Source organism: Vicugna pacos, unplaced genomic scaffold, assembly GCF_048564905.1.
Source record: "Vicugna pacos unplaced genomic scaffold, VicPac4 scaffold_21, whole genome shotgun sequence".
Lineage (NCBI taxonomy): Eukaryota > Metazoa > Chordata > Mammalia > Artiodactyla > Camelidae > Vicugna > Vicugna pacos.
In genome coordinates this window covers 8409714-8429813 of record NW_027328742.1, presented here as the reverse complement: position 1 = coordinate 8429813, position 20100 = coordinate 8409714, and the positions used below count along the sequence as shown (strand labels likewise).

At 40.5% G+C, this 20100-nt stretch overlaps 1 pseudogene; it reads right to left on the bottom strand.

The window, feature by feature from the left end:
• Positions 1–10442: 10442 nt before the first annotated feature.
• LOC140694339 (olfactory receptor 5G9-like) lies at positions 10443–11562 on the bottom strand (annotated as a pseudogene).
• Between the last annotated feature and the right edge of the window lie 8538 nt (positions 11563–20100).

Sequence of the window (20100 nt, the reverse complement as noted above, 5' to 3'; positions counted from 1 at the left end):
AGTTCCTCCCAGGTCTGCTCACCTCTACCCATTCTTCATCCCTGACCATCCTACACAAAGCCACCTCTCTGACTGGTTAGCCCTGCATGTTAGAAATGTTGACCTCTTCCTGGAAAGAGAATAATGTCCCAACTCCCCAAACTAATTAGACCATAATCTGACTCCATTCTTTTTGCCTTTCACACGCCACACTTTACGTCACAGTCCCTATAATCCCAGTGACCCCTTACTTGTCATCATTATGCCCTTTCATGTGCTATTCCTCCCACCTGGTACTCTCCTTACCTTTGCTGGATGTCCACGTCCTACTGTCACTGCCAATCTCAAGGGTTACCTCCTCCACCATGGTTAGTCACCGCCTAGTCTGATATGAAGTTTCCTTGTTTCCTTCCTTCCCTCCTTACTTCCTTTGAGTCGTCATCACTGTGTTTCCTTCTTATGACACTTACATTCCATCATGCATTTTAGTTGTTTGTACATTAGCTGGCTTTATTGGGTTGGGAAATTACTAAGGATAGAGACTATCTTTTTGGGGTTTTTTTATTAATAGTGAAAGCAAATGCTAACAAATGGTAAAGTATTTTAGCCTTCATAAATGATCCTTAGTTTGTTCCTCAGAAATGGCTGTAATTCTGTTCTATAAATGAGAAAATGAGGCCTTCCTAGGAGCGAGGTAGCTTCTGGAGATCACAGATAAAATGAGTGACAAAGTTAAGTCTTAAACTCTATTCTGTGACTTCCTATGCAGTCATCTTCCCAAGCCAGTATTTTCTTAATCTTATGTGTACAAGGTCAAGGGTCCTGTATCAGTGTTGTCAATGGTCTTATGCCCTCAGGCTTCCCACATAAACACATATCTGCCAGGGGATTAGTTGGATCTCAATTTTACAAAATTATGCAAAAATTACAGGCATTTAACTTTCCCAATCCTCTCCTCTCTCCCCACTTTCTGCTCCTTCCCTCTCCCCAAACACAGTCTTTCCCACCAGCAGGTCCACAGGCCCAGAACCTCCTAAGAGCCTTTAGAAGAACATCATCATGACACTGGGGCCTCAAGTTTAAAACCAGGTAAATCAAAATGTGGAGCAGAGTAGTGAATGTATCTTTTACATGAGGAAATGATAATAAATTAAATATCTGAAGCCTGCACTCTGTCAAGGCAACATTTAAAACAGTGTTATTGACTGATAATGAGTAATAAATAGGTTAACCAGGCTTCTTCTCAAATTCCAGCCTAAACCAAAACTGAATAAAAGGAGAGTTACTACCCTTGAAAAGGACAGTGGTGAATTAAGTAGACATTCTGAAGAGAATTTCAGGGTCCTTTTTAAGTAGATAGTATTAAAACACTCTCATTCTAGAAAGCTTAAACAATAATGAAACAGGCAGAAAAAGTTTTAAAGTCATATATGATCTCATTATACAAATAAAACTGCTACTAATTTAGATAGATCATTTTTTAAATTTTTTTTAATCTTTCTTCCTTGTTTAGTGTTTTGAAAACAGGTATGTAACATTTTATTTTTACTTCTTATTTAACCAGGAAACAAATAATACCTTCATGGTTTTGTAGACACTTGGTTGAGACTGGTAATAGCTAAATCATATTTCTGTATAAAGGACATAATGCTCTAGTTCACTGGGCTTAAATGTTCAACAGAGGGAAATAAACTATTTTAGTAGTTCATTGTCCCATCTGTCACTCGGAGCATCTGGGCCTGCAACTTTTACTTTCAAGGATGAAAGTCATAAAAAGACATTTTTCAAATCATTGTAAATTTCCCTTTATTTTTTTTTTTACAAAAAATAGAGACTTTGATACTTCATTATCATTGTTCCCTTAGTCTACATAAATCCTGTCAGTTTTTTTAATCATTATAAAATATGTACAACATGAAATTTATCATTTTAACCATTCAGGTGTATAATACGGTGACATTAAGTAAATTCACACTGCCCCACAACCATCACCACCATCCATCTCCAGCATTATTTTTTCACCATCCCAAACTGAAACGCTGTACCTGTCATCAGTAACTCCATACTATCCCTTCCCCCACCCGGTGACCACAGCTCTCCTTGCTGTCTGTGTGAACTTGACTACTCTTAGTACCTCTTCTAAGTGGAGTCACACAGTATTTGTCCTGGCTTATTTCACTTAGCTTAATGTCTTAAACTCCATCCATGGTGTGGCACGTGTCAGAATTGCATTCCTTTTAAGGTTGAATCATATTCCATTGTATGGATATACATTTGATTATCCATTTTTTTGTCAATGGGTTTTTGGGTTGTTTCCACATTTTCGACTACAGTGAATAGTATTGCTATCAGTATCAATCACCTTTTCAGACATGCAAAGACAAAGCAAGGATTTTCTGCTGAGATAAGGATGAATATGATCACATAAATATTAGTCATTTATAAACATTCATTCAAAAAATAGTCTTAAGCAACTACTCTGTGGCATAGGAATGATAGTGAACAAAAAGAGCTTTTCAATAGATGTACCATTTTCATTATAATGAGAAATCTCAGCATTGCATTTGTCAAGAAGAGAAAACAAACAGCTTTAACATCATGTCTTTCAATTTAATGTCAGTCCTTTAAATATTTAAGAGATGTAAAAATTAAATTTTAAATTATTACTAAAAATTATTCTTCATGCTGTACACCAGAAATTAACACAACATTGAAAATATACTATAATTCAATTTAAAAAAAATTTAATTATTCCTCAGACATTGTTCACAGTCATTTCAACCAAAAACCTAAGGTAAAAACTGTTGGAAACAAACTCAAGTTTCCCATTCAAAATTTTGGAAAAAATTATTTATAGCTTTTATATAAATTCAAAACATCTTCCCCATCATTTTGTATATTGTTATTATATATTTTAAAATAATAAAATATCTGAACAAGTCCCATTTAGGTACCTGAGTCTTCTTCCACTGTCTTCAGGGTGCTGAAGAGTTATCATTTTTTTCTTTTACTGTGACATGGACTATGTTGAGCACTGCCATGATTAATTTTATATGTTAATGTGGCTGAAACACAGTGCCCACATATGTGGTCAAACATTATTCTGGATGCTTCTGTGAGGGGGGTTTTGGATAAGATTAACATTTAAGTGAACTTGGAGTAAAATTAACTGCACTCCAGCATGTGGGTAGGACTCATACAATCAGGTGAAGGCTTGAATAGAATAAAAGACTGATCTTTCCTGAGCAAGAGGGAATCCTGCCGCAGATAGCTTCTTTCAGATCTGAAGTACAACATCGGCTCTTCCTGGGTCTTTAGCCTGATGGTCACATCAGACATGAACTGTCTCGTGGACTCTTCCCTGCACCTCCAGTCTGCCATCCACACTGCAGCTCCTCCAGCATCTCAAGTTAATTCCTTAAAGTAAATCTCATTCTACCTTTACACCCACCTCCTATTGGTTCTGTTTCTCTAGAGGACCCTGACAAACACAAACATCAGTGCTAATAGCAAACAACTAGTGCTCGTTACCTACCAAGGCACCATTCTGGTCGTTTTACAAAAATAACTATGTAACCATGGTTATCATCATCCCCACTCTATATATGTGGTTATAGAAGCTCAGAGAGGTTAAGTAACTTGCTCAGGTTCACACAGCTAGTAGGTGCCACAGACAAAACATGAACCCATGTTTGGCTATTATCTAATATTTAATATACTGCCTCTCTAGAGCTAAATGAGAATACCACTTTTCAAACTGCAATTGAAGCCCTATAAATGGAAATATGCATAAAATCAGTTTAGTAGGTCATGACCAACATTGTTTTAAAGGAATAGAATAGAATAATGCAAGAGTCATCAGAGTTTTTCTATAAAGGGCTACTAGTAAATATTTTAGGACTTGTTGGAATACTGTCTCTGTGACAACTACCCAACTCTGCCCTTGTCACCCCAAAGCAGCTATGGACAAGCATAAATCAGTGGCTCTGGTTTACATATTTTTGTCCCACAGAGGACATCCAGGTACATTCTTGTTGTAATGACCGGGATGGAGGATGCTATAAGTGTCTAAAAACTAGAGGCTAGGTAGTGATTAAACATCTTACAATGCAAAGAATGGTGCCCACAGCCAGTTATCCAGCCCAAAATGTCAATAATGGTGCTGCTGAGAAACTCTAACATAAAGATAGCTGTCTTCTAATAGAACTTTATTTATGGACACCCAAATTTGAACTCCAAATAATTTTCTTAGGTGATTATTCTGCTTTTGATTTCCATTTAAAAATGTAAAAACCATTCTTAGCTTGCACGCTGTACACACGCAGGTGGCAGGCTGGATTTGTCCCACCAGCCATAGTCTGCCAGTCCCTGAATGGTTTTCAGCACAGTTTTACATCTTGTCAAAGCAAAGAACATTAAACATGACAAGAGTACATTCCATCAAAATTTCAAAAAAGGCCGATCAGCTCATACACAGCAAATCAGTAAGGCCTTGGTGCCTGGAAAGGGAGTCTTATCATCAAAGGAGTACCAGCATTGGCATCCCAGGATGGGAGGCATTTCATCTTTATGCTTAAAAACCAGGAGATTTTTACTCCTGGTCAGTGCACCCTTTTCTTTTATGGTTAACACAAATGTACAATGTATGTCTAACAGGCCACAAAGCAAGCTGTTCCAATTAGCATAAAGTGTAAGTTAAATCATGTATAAGCCAGAACGACTTCTCCAAACCTCAGTATATGAAAATTTATTCCATCAGAATATAACCTATAAAAATATCGAATTATTTTGCTGTACATCTGAAACTAATGTAATACTGTAAGTCAACTATACTCAATAAAAAATAATTTGAAAAATATTCCTTCTTCATGCCTTTCTCTTTTCAATTTCTAAGAAACAAAGAAAAATGTAGAAGACATGAGTAAAGAATATTGGGAAATCTTCTCTTTGTCACTCCTCAAAGTGCGATTAATTCTACCTCAAGTGGAAGGAAATATCTGTATCTCAACCACATCTTCCCTTTCCCTATGAGACAATGGTTTTCAAACTGTGACCTGGAACAGTATTTCCACCATGTACATGTTACTAAGAGTTCTTCACAAAAGGCTCTACTTCTAAACAAGTTTGGGAAACACTAACTTCATCAAATATAAACAAGTTACTTAGTGTCAGATGTCTATGAACATTCTGTATGAGTCACCAAGGGGTGGGGCAGTGAAGCGTGTAAGATGCAGTCTTCCTCAATTTATTTCATTATGATCTTTTTCTATGTCTATTAATTACTCACAGAGTTGGGGGGCATGCTACTTTGGGAAGATTCACTAGTCCATGTGGTATCTTCTGCTGCCCCTGTCCCAAGCACACAAAAGGCCAAAGAATGAAGAAGACTGACATATGATAGGCATTGATTATTGATTATTGATTATTAATGTCTATGACAGGCATTGATTATTGATTATCAATGCCTATCACAGGTATGATATTGCCTGTGATTAAGGCACTGGCTACAGTGGAGATCTGCCTATGAATCAGGGTAGCCCCCACAGCTCACTGGTTTCCTTACAGGACATAATCCCCATAATGGATCAGCAGTTACCAACTCACTTGGCAGGCTGGGTTTCATTAAAGTCTATTTGGAGTATGTGACAGTGTCACAAGAAGCCATCTGTGCCACAAAGTAAGTAAGTCAATAAAACAGGAGCAGCAGACATGCAGATGTGGGTCTCTAGGCTGCAATGTCTGAGGGCAGCATGAGGCAATACAAGATCAATACAAATCCACGCATTCAGTGATTGTTGTGATCCAGACGGTGTGTAAAGTGCTTAATAATGTATTGCCTTCTGTAGTGTTTCAGAGAATCTCATCCCAAATGTGGCTTTATCATGGTATGTTGATCTTTGTTTCAAAAGAGTCTTTCATTAAACATCTTATTCTGAAAAACTCCCATTATCCAGAAAGTAAATAAGATAAAATAAAAAATACTTCTCAGAAACAATACTATAGGATAAATATTGTCCTTGATTTACATGCAGAAAAACCACTTAAAAGCATGCAGATAATTCATGAGGGTTCCCATATTCCTATTCTCATCCCCTCCTCCAATATACAGCGGAGAAGGGGGTTTCCATGCCTCTCTGGGTCTCACTGCTTTCCCTACAAGCTGAGAGCACTATAAATTGTGGGACACAAACAGTACTTAAAACCCAGTGCAAAGAGAGAAAAATAGCTTATGATGTCTCTTATATTTGGAATCTAAAAAAAAAAGCAGAACTTGTTTACAAAATAGAAACAGACTCACAGACATAGAAAACAAATTCATGTTACCAAAGGGGAAGCGGTGGGGGTGGGGGATAAATTAAGAGTTCAAGATTTGCAGATACTAACTAATATATACAAAATAGATAAACAAGAATTTCATACTGCATAGCACTGGGAACCATATTCAATATCTTGTAGTAACTTACAGTGGAAAAAATTTGAAAACGGATATATGTATGTTCCTAAATGGCTGAAGTACTGTGCTGTACACCAGAAATTGACCCAATGTGGTAAACTGACTGTAGTTCAATAAAAATTTAAAAAAAGAAACCCAGTGCAGAATTATAGGATAAATTAACTAAGCTATTATTTCTAACAGTTTCATTATTTATACAAAGCAAACATAAAGATCTTTATTCTGAAAACATTACCACAGAAATACAAAAAATAACTCTGTGATTATGTACATTTTCTCAGTCGGTGGAAATCTCACAGTATTGAAAATTTGTAAGGTATTTGTAAAGTACTGGTAATGAAGCATCAGGTAATAATACAGAAACCAACTTTTTATTTTACATGAAGCAATGTTTAGGGACTGTCACAGGTGGGAAAAAAATGCTTTAGTCAATGTCACCATTGTAAAATAGCCTCTATTTATTGAGAATTTGTTATAACAAGGCACATAACTAGGTGCCTGCCATTTACTCTCTGATTTAAATTATAACAGGATGCTCAGATGCTGTCTCGGAGTTTTTAGCAGAGGCCCCTGAATCATGGACAAAATACTCCGTGGCCGAACTTGCTGAATTTTCACACAGAGCATGTGGACACCCCCTCCCTAAGGCCATGGGAACGTCTCACCCTGGAGCCTCCAGGGTTGGCAGATCAGATCATTCACCTCTGACCTCTCTAACCCTAGGCAAGAGGAAGTTGTGGACAGGAGGTGAAGACAATTTAGGGAGGGTTTCTTTGGAGAGAATTGTCAATAGGCTACTCTTTTCCCTTTACAAGTCAAAGGACAGACCTGCTCTTGCAGACTTCGGAAGGACCAGAAGTGCCTGCAGTCCCTGTGAGTCAGAGATTGGCCTCATGGAAGAGGGAACATTTTGGGTTGTCTTAAAAAGGGACTGCCTCAAGTCAGCCTTCTGGAGGGGTGGGATAATCACAGCCCAGAGTCGGGGTCAGAAGCCAGAGATTTGCAGGGCTGTCCAGCCAGAGGAGGACCTGGCCTCACAGAGGACTGAAGGGCTGAACTCGGGGGTCACAGGTAGTTGGGGCGAGGGGCGCTCTGGCTCTGAGGAACCCACCAAAGCATCCTCCGAGAGAAAGAGCAAGTAATCGGGCATCTGTCATTAACGGATCCTGGCACCAGACTCCAACTTGGCCCGTCCACTTCTCCTGCCCTCTGGACCCTCTTCCTTCCACCCTGGCCTTTGATCGAGGACCAGCCACACACAGCAGTGAGTGTGGGAAAGGAGGCGCCACAATGACCCGAGAATTGGATTTGCCCCCTTTCACCACTCAGGCTCCAGAGCCCAGGATGAAGGAAGGGAGATGTTTCAATTTGGAAAAGGGTGTGTCGTTGGACATTACAGGGGACTTGACGTTTTGATACTTGGAAAAGGAAATCATGTGTTTCTCCTGAGTGAAAGGAAAAGCTCTTGGACCTGTCTGTGATGTCAGGGAGTGGTAGGAAAGGCTGGAATAGCACAGCAGCATTTTGAAGGGGCAATAATGAAAGTGAGTAAGGCTGCCTCCTGCTTCTCTCCTGTGAACATCAGCTCCTTTACGAAACAGGTCACAAAGCTTCGGTGGCTTCGGCATTATTCTCCCTGGCTTGTCGGCTGGGTTAAAAGACAGCCCTAAACAACCAGGACCTACTGTCAAGCACATGGAACTAGATTCAACTCCTTTTAAGGACCTGTAATGGAAAAGAATCTGAAATGTATGTATGTGTGTGTGTGTGTGTGTGTGTGTATGTTTATGTATAACTGAATCGCTTCACTGTACACCTGAAACTAACACTGTAAATCGACTTCATTTCAATAAAAAATAAAATTAAAAAAAAAAACAACCCTAAAATCATAAAACTCAAGTGAGAGATCTAGGATTCTTAATCCAGGATTAGAACGTGGGTGACTTCTCCACAACTCCAGCTCTTCCCTGCTCCATACTGCCTCCACTCCCCTTCCCATTACCACATTGCAAACTCCTGGAAAGGAAGAAATATTGAGGAATCTGAAACACTATGCATTTACCCTATAACATCTTGGTTTGAAAATGTTGCTGTTTCCACTAAGTGGTTTTCGCCTGAGTTGTTTTTATGTATCTGGTAGTTTGGTTACTTTTCCAACTTTGGAGAAGTTGCCATTTGTAGGAGCTTGTCCCATATGTGTCCCAGCAGAGCACACCACTCTCATCACCAGGGCTCTGTGCCCTAGGGGTACCCCTCACGAGGGCTGTGAGGGTCTGTGGTGGGAGGACTGCGGGGGCAGCCTTGTAGGCTTGGGTGACCCCTAGTCCTGTTAGTTACCAAATCACTGGTTGGTGGAACATGGTCAGGAGGTGGTTGACTGTGGAATCCTTGGGGGCCCGGGGGCCGGTTCTGGGTTACTGGTGGGTGGAGTCAGGGTCAAGGAGATCCCAGGGCTGTTGCCCACCCACTGGTAGTCCTGGGCTCATGGCAGCCTACTGGTGGGCAGAGCTGGGTCTTGGGGTCTGGTTGCAGGGCCCAGGGGTCCCAGAGCTGGTGTTGGATCCCTGGTGTTGGGGTCAGTTCCTTACACAGTTGGCTGCAGGGGTCTGAGTGTCTTGAAGCTTGTGTTAGCCTTCTAGTGGGTGGGCCAGCACCCAGCTGGTCCCTGGGCAGGGTCTGGCCTGCTAGTCTGTGGCCTGGGTCCACAGGCTGTGAAGCTAGTTTTCTCACAGCTGATGTCTGCCCAATGGTGGGTGAAGCTGGGCCCTAGGCTAGAGCAGGCTCTCTGGTAAATGGGGCCAGCCCAGCCAGTCCCAGGGCAGGGTCATTCACTTGAATAGATTTTATGAGGAGGCAGCAAGATATATTTACAGTTTATGAAGTAATTCCACGTGCCTTCTCTAGTTTAATCTTTACAGTGGTCTTATGATAAGGTAGCCATTATCAGTACTTCCATTTATCTTGTTGTGGGCTTGAGGGGTACACCAAAAGGGTGATGAACATTAGTACATCTTAGACCTGCTATCCTATAACCTCTGAGGACATTTCTATAGCATGACAGTGGAATGTCATCTACAAAGGCTGATGCAGTTCCTCAGTGAAACGCTGTCTCTTTTTGGTCCCTTCATCCCAAAGTGAAAAGGCACAGCCAGACCAAGAGAGGTAGGATAGAAGGGGCACCCTTCCTGGGTCTCTAAGAGAATGGGGAGACCCTGGCAGGGTGACCACTCTCCCCGTTCAGTGGTGGTCCGTCACTGCACTCAGACCAGAAGGCTGCCCAGCACTCAATATGCACAGGAGTCAAAACCATCCAACTGAGCTGCATGGATGCGGTTCCTTGTGATGCTACAAATGTACTGACCTTACTAAGAACAGGCAGATCTAGACTGTGAGCCTACCTCCAACCACGGCATTTCCCTGTACGTTCCTGACTGGGGAAGGACTTCATTGTCAGGGTTCAGAAGGTGCTGGCCTATGTACAACCGAGCCCCAAAACAGAGACGCTTAGTTAATCCTCTAAACGTCTACCAGAAAATTGAATCCTGAGAAAATACAGTCTTACCCCATTCGGTCAGAAGCCCTTTCAGGTATGAAATGTGTCGGAGATAAACACTAGGGCCTTTATTACTGTAAACAGGGCCCATCTTCAGTTCCTGACACAAGCATAGTCCTTTGTCTCAAGGCTGTCCCCCAAAGTGGTGTGTACAGCCAAGAGCTTCATTCCACTTATGAGGTTAAACATAAAGCCCCACATCATTTTTTTGTACAGATGCCTATTGAAGGGAGCTAGATGTGCATGTAAAACCCAGCACAAAAAATTTTAAATTCCCATTTTTGGGAATTGGAATATTTGCCAAGGAGTCAGCAGAAAAAGAAAATGTATTAGTGGGATGATTTAAACACTTAGTAAGTGATATTAAATAATAACATTGTTTTGAAAATAATTGGACTGTGAGGTGTCTGAAAGAAACAAAATTAAGTGGGTGTGGGTTTGAACGGTAATAGAAGATCACATGCATGGTTTAATGAATCCACATCGAGTGACCAGATGAATGAATAACTGGATGGAGGAATGGGTAAAGGGGTGCCACCAAGCCCCCACTCTCAGGTGGCCTGGAATCCTTAGGAATCTACACAATTGGTCTGTTCTCTTTGATTCCTCCCCCAGTGTCCTTTGGAGATAAGAATCTAGGCCCTACAGGACTTCCTCTTTGTTACCATCCTGTGGATAGCACCTTTGACCTCCTTTTTCCTCAAGCTGTAGAAGAGTGGGTTCAACATGGGGATGACTGTGGTGTAAAACACCAACACCACTTCACTGAGATCCAGGGAGAAACTTGCACGAGGCTGCACGCAAATGAAGACAAGATTACCATACAGGATGGAGACGGCCATCAGGTGAGATGAGCAGGTGGAAAAGGCTTTGTGCCTCTCCTCAGCAGAGTGGATCTTCAGGATGGTGATGAGGATGCAGACATAGGAGACCAGGATGGTCAGACCGCTGAAGACTCAAATGGCTCCTGCCACCACAAAGACGACTAACTTGTTGAGCCTGGTGTCAGTACACATGAGGGAAAGCAGGGGGGACATATCACAGAAGAAATGATTGATGACATTGAGGCCACAAAAAGGGAGGTGAAATGCATTTGTTGTGTGCATCATAGTGTTCACGAACCCGATGGCATAGGCGCCAGCCACCAGCTGGGTAAAGAGTCTCCGGGACATGGCAACAGAGTACAATAATGGGTTGCAGATGGCGACATAGTGCTCGTAGGCCATGGACGCCAGGAGAAAACACTCTGCCGCCACAAAGAACCCAAAGAACCACTGCTGCAAAGCACAGCCCAGGAAGGAGATGGCTTTCGTCTTCGCAGAGAAGTCGGCGAGCATCTTGGGGCTCACGGCTGAGGAGAAGCACATGTCCGCAAAGGACAGGTGGCTGAGGAAAAAGTACATGAGTGTGTGAAGGCGGGCATCGATCTGCAGCAGAGCAACCGTCCCCAAGTTTCCGGTTAGGTTGATGACGTAGAAACTCAGAAAGAGCAGGAAGAGAAGCACCTGCAGTTGGGGTTGTAATTCAAACCTCTGAAAACGAACTCAGTGACCCGCGTGTAGTTTTCACTGGCCATGACCGATGCTGGTTTCCACCACGGAGAGCAGATGCATCACAACAGATTGGGTGGACATACTTTCAAAAGGAGGACACAGGAGAGCTTTGGAGAGGATATAACTTAGCTACACACTATGGCTAAGGAAATACAGGCAAGATAGAAGCCAGCGCAAAAGACCAGACCTGAAGCTACAAAATTTTAAGACTCTTATAGAACCCTGTCAACGTATGGATGAGAAAGCGTCAGCCTAGAAGCTCGAGTCCCTGTAACTAACTGATAGCAGAGATAGTTCCAGAATAAACACCCAGTGTCTGCAGCTTCATTGAGTTCACCAGGCGGTCACACACCTGGTGAAGGGATGCAGGAGAGTGGAAATGAGGCAAGCTGGAGAAGAAGGAGCAGCCACTCCATTTCAGGCTGAATGCTGTGTGCTTGGTGATGATACAACCCAAGGCTAAGTGTATGTTCTCCATTGGCCCTGGAATCTACCTGTCTGACCCTGGGAACCCTGACTTTTCTTCATCTGTGGGGCAGGATTAATAATAGTAACAACTATGTTGTAAATTGTTGTGAGGATTAAATGAGATAATGCATGCAAAGCATGTAGCAGCATCCTATTAAGAACCAAAATAAGTGCAGAATAATTGCTCGTATTTTTGCCTTATGTAGTCCCTTTAATAATCCTGAAAACTAAATATCATTATTTCACCTTATTTTTTAACGCTATCTTTGATTTTTAATTTTATTATTTTTTTATTTATTTTACTTTGATGGGGGGAGGAAATTAAGCTTAGTAAGTAATTAATTTCTTTATTTTTTATTTATTTCTTTAATGGAGGTACTGAGGATTGAGCCCAGGACCTCGTGCATGCTAAGCACTCACTCTACCACTGAGCTTTACCCTCCCCCCCTTATTTCACTTTGCAAAAGAGGAAGACTGAAGATCAAGGCATGCTCATAATGCTAGCAAATGGCAGAAAAGGGCTTAGAACATGTATTGATCAAAACAGACTGTGCCCTTTCATTTTTCACACTGTGGAAATGTTTCCTGTGTCTTCACAGATCCTGTCATCTCAAAGAGGTTCAAAATTCATTGCAGTATAAGTACAGGCAATGCATTTTTGGCTTCCTCTTCCTGGTGTTAGGTTCTAGCCACTGGTCATTGGTAGGAAGGCCACTGGATAATAGAGTGTCAAGCTTAACATCCCCTTTATGGAAACAGTACAGGGAAGAAGCCGGGAAAAGAGCCTATCTTATGCCACCTCTATATCATCCATATGTCCTTTTCCACCCACTATACGGGTAACCTTGGTTACATCAGCTGATCTCTTTGAACCTGAGTTGCTGCATTCATTCAGTGTGGCTAAACCCTTGATCTCCCAGAATTCTCATCCACTTAGAATGAGAGGGTTGATGAGTGCTCAGAAAACTTCTTACACTTTACTTTTAACTTTTCTTTTTACTAGCCCATGAACATTGGAATTCAACAGCAGCCTTATGCTAGACAGTTCCCTTCACTTCTCTAACTTGAAATTGATCATTTGACTTTAGCAAGGCCTCCTCTGAGGGCAACTACTACAGCTAATATGCCATCCTTCACTTCAGGGGAATTAAAGAAAAAGATGGATTAGCCAGTCACACTGTCCACCCATCAGACGCACCTCTTGCTCAAGTTTCTTCAAGAGTCTGACAGCTCCTCCAGGATCAGCCACTATTGTCAGTGCTACTTCTCAGTCTTCCACTTGACAACTGCCCAGAGGTCCTCAATGCTTCCTTGTCAGCCTTGGTTCCTAAGCCTGCCCAAGCCTTCCATGTGCATTTTAATGTCTCAGTTTTTCCTTTGTCACTTGGTGCTTAGGATAGAATGTAGTGCTCCATATGGGGTGGGGGACACAATCAGACCTCAGGTCTGGAGCCCAAGGATAATATCAGCACAGCCCATGACAGCCTTGTCGGAGCAAGGATATCACCCGGTGGTTTAGACCGGGCTGTGAGCTGAATTCTGTGCTGCCTTACCCCCGGACCTGCTGCTGCAGCATCCCAGTCCCATTTCATACTTACTGATTATACTTTGACCCAGTTGCAGAACCTAAACATGTTTCCCCATGTCATCCCTCCTGAGACCTTCCTCAGTCATCAAACAATGGTGAGGATCATGCTGATCTTGGCCAGGAACCACATATATCACTTATTTCAGTCCCACTTTCTTTTATGTTATCCTAGCTTGCTAAAAGTCAGGCAGAAAGAACAGATAATGATGCAGAAAGTCACAACTTATGCTGTAAAGGGCTCCCTCTTCTTTAAAGATGGCACGAAGAACTATAGCAAAAGCGAGCCAGTTTCCCAGGTTTCATCTTCCCTTAACGTGGCTACCTCCACACACACAAAAACGGGTCAGAATTTTCAATAGTCATTTAATTTTATTCTGTATTTTCTTCCAAAAAGAAAACATGGAAGACTCCACTGTAACACATATTCAGCATCTTCATCAATTAGCTAAAAGCCCCCTGAACTAGTTGCATCATTTTGTCTTTCTTGTTGCTATGGAAGATGCTTGCCCCCCAAAGTGTACTATATCCTGAGGACGAGCTGCTCGGGGAAAGCCCAATTAAAATTTTGCTTCATAGCATAAGGAAGTCCCATGAGATCTATTTTCTGGTGATTTAATGTTTGTTTCTGCCTGGATATAGGCTCTCCATTTTCTCTAGTTCCAAGCTAAGCAAGGAGACTCTGTGGAATCCTTTGTAAATGAAAGCAGCAGAGACGGTGGTGCCACTAGAGGACATAGCTTTCCACGTCCTTCTTTCTTGTGCATTAATGGTTTGGGAACAAGGGCAAAGAATGTGGAAAATGGACTTTCCTCAAACACAGCATTCACCACATATTGCCAAAGAAGTTCAACTTCCTGAGACTTTGCCCAAACCACAAAAAGAGTTTTAGATGCATCAGGTAGTCTGTCAATTTCATTTGCTTAAAATAATTTCACCTGAAGCTCACTGCTGTTTCCACATCCAGTGCATCGTAATCATCTTGGGATGTCCTTTAAACATAATTCTTCATGTGTGCATCATGGGTAAAAACATGCATAGAAGTGATGGGTGTGTCTGTGCCTGAGCAAGAGGAATGCGTGCTGTCAGTCAGCCTGAGCGCTCAGAGAAGATAAGCCATCAGTAATCGATCATGAAAAACACCCCTAAGCCAGGACATAAAAACAGGAAACACAAAGGAGTGGCGCCATTTTTTTCCTCTCTTGCATTGGCCCACTCCCAATTCTCGGGGTGTATCACGCTCTTTATCTCCTGTAAGAAATTCATTATTTGGGGGGAGTGAATAAGAACCAAGGTAAATTTTATTCCTCTACTTTCACTAACAGAAGGACCAGGCAAGGATTAACTTAAATTCCAGGGCTCACAGCTGGAAATTCAGATGTTTCAGATCATTTAGACTGATTAACCACATTGGCAGAAATGACACTTGGCAGCAGACAATAGGGGAGTCATCTGTGGCAGGAAATCTGTTTAGTGAAGACATTGGAGCATTAATAATGCTTAGTCTTTTATTATCTTAATACTGACCACTGCTTCTCAAAATGTTTATCTATATTTATAGTGGTGCCACCCAGACAAAAATGTAAGTATTTTTTTCTTGTACCATAGTAGAGAATTACAGCGGACACCCAGGGATTTATGGAAATTCAGTTTAAGAAATAAGAACTTAACCAATAAAGTGCTATGAAAAGTATTACTCAAATGGGAATTGTCAGAGTGAGGAATGTCAGGGAAAAGAAACCACAGATTGAATGAAGTGACTCCCATTGACAATTTATATAGAAAATTTCCATTGACAAATTACCAGATTTTTATAAGGAATTTTTCAAATTTACATTTCATTGAAAAAATAGATTATTGATGTACATAAAACATTTCATTAGTAAATATACCGAGAAAAATTCCAAAAGTGGTAAGTGGGGCATAAAGGTCCAGGCATACTGACCTACTAAATAAAAGACACTGTAGAACAGTAAGAGTTAGAACCGGGTGATACTGGGACCTAAGCGAAAGACTGAATAAAACAGGTAGCAGTAAGATGTCATACATATGACAAGGGAGACAGTGGATGAAGGGGCTTGAGAACAAAGCAGGATTTATCTGATGTCTGTGTCTGCCATTTCCTGTGAGGCTTTAGGAAGTCACTGCCCTTTTAGGACCCTCAGTTTTCCTTGTCTCTTGAATGAGGACAATTCCTACCTTACAGAGTTATCTTAAAATCATCTTTCCAGGACTTACACCACCACTTGCTACTTAAGAATTTTACCTCACCTCTTCTTAAGGAGTGTTTTAATAGCTCAACTGACAGTAGCATTTTACAATTACCATTATTATTAATATTCAAGTATTATTTCATGAAGAAAAAAGTGATTACTCTTTAGGTATTTTAAAATTCCTGAGTAATTAGATTAAAATACAAGTATGCAAAACCATAAAACATAAAAATAAATATTTGCCAAACACTCCAATCTATGGTCAATATGTATTTAAAGATGAAAATAGTAATAAAAAATTTTAAAAATACATAATTTTATTTATTAACATTGCCTTGGATAGACTAGAAAATATTTGTAGCTAATGTTAGAAAGTCTGTTATTATCATTATGGTGATGTAAGGAATTATAAGAATGTTGATGGAGTAAAAATCTCTGAACCATGTGTTTCCATGTGTGCCATAATTCTGTTATGTATAATAAGAAAATCATTTTCCTACTTTATGCTTTAGTTTCACAAAATAAGAAAATGAAAATCAGAATGTTTGAAGAGATGAGGGATTTTAAATTTTTATGTGCCATGAACTTTAAAGAATCTGTAAGACATTTCTTTTCCTGTACAGAGGTCCAAACACACAAAACTTGTATACAATTTCACAGCCCTTCAAAATCAGCTCTTAGACTTTCAAAAGCTTTTTTCCAAGCCTACTATGTTCACAATTCTTTTGATTACAAAAAGAAACGTTAGTGGACAATTTCAGTGTGATTGACACGCTGATGCTGCCACCTAGTGGCAGAGTTTAACAACATCTTAAAAAGGAATGACGTCAGTCATTGCACAAGAAATGGTGCATACTCTTTATTTGAACAAGTGTATACTCACAGAGACCGTGCTAATAGGAGATGAATAAAGAGCAGAAGGGGGACAGCTAATTAAGAATGTGAAATAGTGCATCTCATGGTGGTGAAAGTATAACAAACTTTAACAAACTTTGACCCTCATGTTCAAAAATAATACTAAATATTTAAAACTAGGTTTTTAAGAATTTAGAGAATAAGGTCATTTTGAGGGGACCTTTATTAACATGAAATTGGAGCAGGACTAATACCAGCCTTAAAAGTTAATGATGTTTTTCATTAAACAGTCTACAAACAATAAATGCTGGAAAGGGTGTGGAGAAGCGGGAACCCTCCTACACTGTTGGTGGGAATGTAAATTGGTGTAAGCATTATGGAAAACAATATGGAAGTTCCTGAAAAAAATAAAAATAGACTTACTATATGATCCAGCAATCCCACTCCTGGGCATATACCCAGAGAAAACTAGTTCTGAAAGACACAATCCTCCCAAAGTTCACAGCTATTTACAACAGCCAAGATATGGAAACAATCTAGATGTTCATCGACAGATGACTGGATAAAAATGTGTGTATCTACAATGTAGTATTACTCAGCCATAAAAAGCAATGAAATAACACATTTGCAGCACCATGAATGGCCTTAGCAATCATCATTCTAAGTGAAGGGAGTCAGACAGAGAAAGACAAATGTCATATGATGTCGCTTACAGTTGGAAGCTTAAAAAAAGATACAAATTTTATTTACAAACCAAAAATAGGCACACAAACATAGAAAACAAACTGTGGTCACTGGGGTGGAAAAGCAGGGGGAGGGATAGATTAGGAGTTTGGGAATAACATATACACATTACTATATATGAAATAGATAAACAACAAGAACCTACTGTCTATATAGCACAGGGAACCATATTCAGTTTCTTGTAATGAGCATAATAGAATAGAAACTGAATATATATATACATATATATATATATGTATGTGTATGTGTGTATGTGTGTGTGTGTATGTATAACTGAATTGCTTTGCTGTATACCTGAAACTAACATTGTAAATTGGCTACACTTTAATAAAAAGAATTAAAAAATTATGATGTTTTATCACATTCCCTCCAAAATGACCTCAGATTGATTTAACAAACTTCCAGTGAATAACGTCTTCAGTGTCACATATTGTCTTAGACCCCGATGATAAAGAAGTAGTGTTTACCCAGGACATGTGATAAGGGAGGATTCTTCTCTTTCTAGGCTACTAAAATTTTATCAAATTAATCAGGAGCAGATTGTATCCAATGCCTTCCTAAAATTTATAAATATGATCATATGGAATTTTTATTAACTTAAAAAATATCAAGAGGAAGAATAGAAATATCAGTCACAATCTCTTGGGCACTTATCTATAAAGTCTTACCTAATTTTATATTAATACAGTGCCCTACATAATGTTATCCCCATCTCACAGATGACTACATGAAATTTTTGGTTTGAAGTATCTGTAATGTCAGATATTGATTCTTACTTTGAATTTTGCAATACTGCATAACCTAAACATAATTGTGACATTCTCATTTAAATTCACTCTCCTTCTCTCTCCCTCTCTCTCTCTCTCACACACACACCACTAAGCATATTAAAAATAAATGTTTTTTTTTCATTTTCTTTCTCATGTTGGTAGGGGATAGGAAAGTGTGAAAATGGTCTCTTTCTTGTTCCAGAACATCTTCTTTAAACCTTTCTCTCTCTTTCCTCAAAGTTCTATTTCAAATATGTTTATCTGCCTGACCAGATCTCCTGTTTCCCTTCTTTGGCAACAGAACCACTCTTTATCATAGAAAACTTGTCCATCCCATACCTGGTGAGGCTGTCAATCATGAGACCCCGCCTTTCCCAAACCACAGAGGTAAGCACTTGGTCCAGCAGGGGAAGTCAGTCAGGGAACCCCAACACTCTGGACACAGCCACCAGGTCAGTAAGCAAGAACTGAGCCAAACTCATAGCATTGGTTTCTCTTGAAGGATGTCAAAATGTTTCTACTCATTTTCTCCCCTATCTTTTGAATTTCATTATCTTTTAATGCACTAAACTTAACAATCACGCCAAAAGCCAACCAAAGTGCAGTGTGGATGCTCCGATCCCACCCTCTGTCTCCATTTGTGTCCGTTTGAGTTAGCATTTCCTATTCCTATGACAGAAAACTCAAAATAAAAGTAACTGTTCAAAAATATTTAAAGGGATTTATTTTCTCTGTCATAAAATATATCTAGGGGTAGCCAACATAGGGCTGATATGGCTGATATACAATATCAGGAACACCAAAGTTTCTTCATGGTCCAAGATGACTGCTTAAGGTCCAACCATTAAAGCTGCTTTCCGGGTCACACAGTATAGCTTGTCCTAGTGGAGTCTCCAGACACTGTGAGATGAATAAAATCTAAGACTCTATGACCCACATTGGTGCTCTCATCACTTCAGCTCCCCAGGGCTGTGAGAGTCAAGCATTATGGGAGGAGGATGCTGGACTGTGACTTGGATCAATTATGGAGCTGAGACTCAGACTGGCCACTGGATAACCATAAATGAATTCCCTAGCATTACCATTATGTAACTGTCCTTCTCCCAGATTACTTCAGAGGTGTCCAGCATCACTCACTCATCCCAGGGGTGCGTGGGGCTACAAAGCTCCCTGTGGGCCCCAGGCTCAACCAGAGCTACCTGGATCCCAAAAACTCAGGTGCAGTAGAATTTGGGTCTTTTATTTTTAATGTTGCATATTTTTCTTAGTCCAAAATCATGGATAAAAGAGATCAGAATTGTGAGTGTATCTTATAGCATCAAAGTTAGATACTATAAATTCAACTGCCAGAAAAGAAGTATTCACTGGGTGTTGAGGCAGGCAGAAAGGAGGAAGTGCTCTAGAACCTTTCTTGGGTGCAGAGATCCAATAACGAGTTTTGAGGGCATGTCTGGGGTTCAAAGTCAGGATGGAGTGCAGTCTCCTCGAAGCAGAATTTGACTTGCTGAGCATGGGGTTTGAACTTTGACCCTTTCCCTGGGAAAGGAGGGAACAAGCTGGCACCCAGATGACAAAAACAAATTCTGACAGGCAGCCACGCCTCTGCCCAGCTACTGAGAATCACTGCTAAGTGGCCTAGAAGCACAGGAACATTCCCAATCCATTTCATTTGCATAGTTCTTTTTTTTTTCCATTTCCTGGATATGAACTTAGATCTTAGCAAAAAAAAAAATCTTCTTTATAGTTACTCCTTTTGGTGATAAGACTTCCATGTTAGAGACCTCACTCTTTTAGAGAAAGCCAGGAAAACGGGAAAGACTAAGTCATAGACGGAGAAGTGATTCCCATGCAGCATAGAGATAATTTATGATAAAAGCAAGAGTGGAGGGCTGCGCCCTCCAGCAGCTCAGTGGAGTCTCACAATGG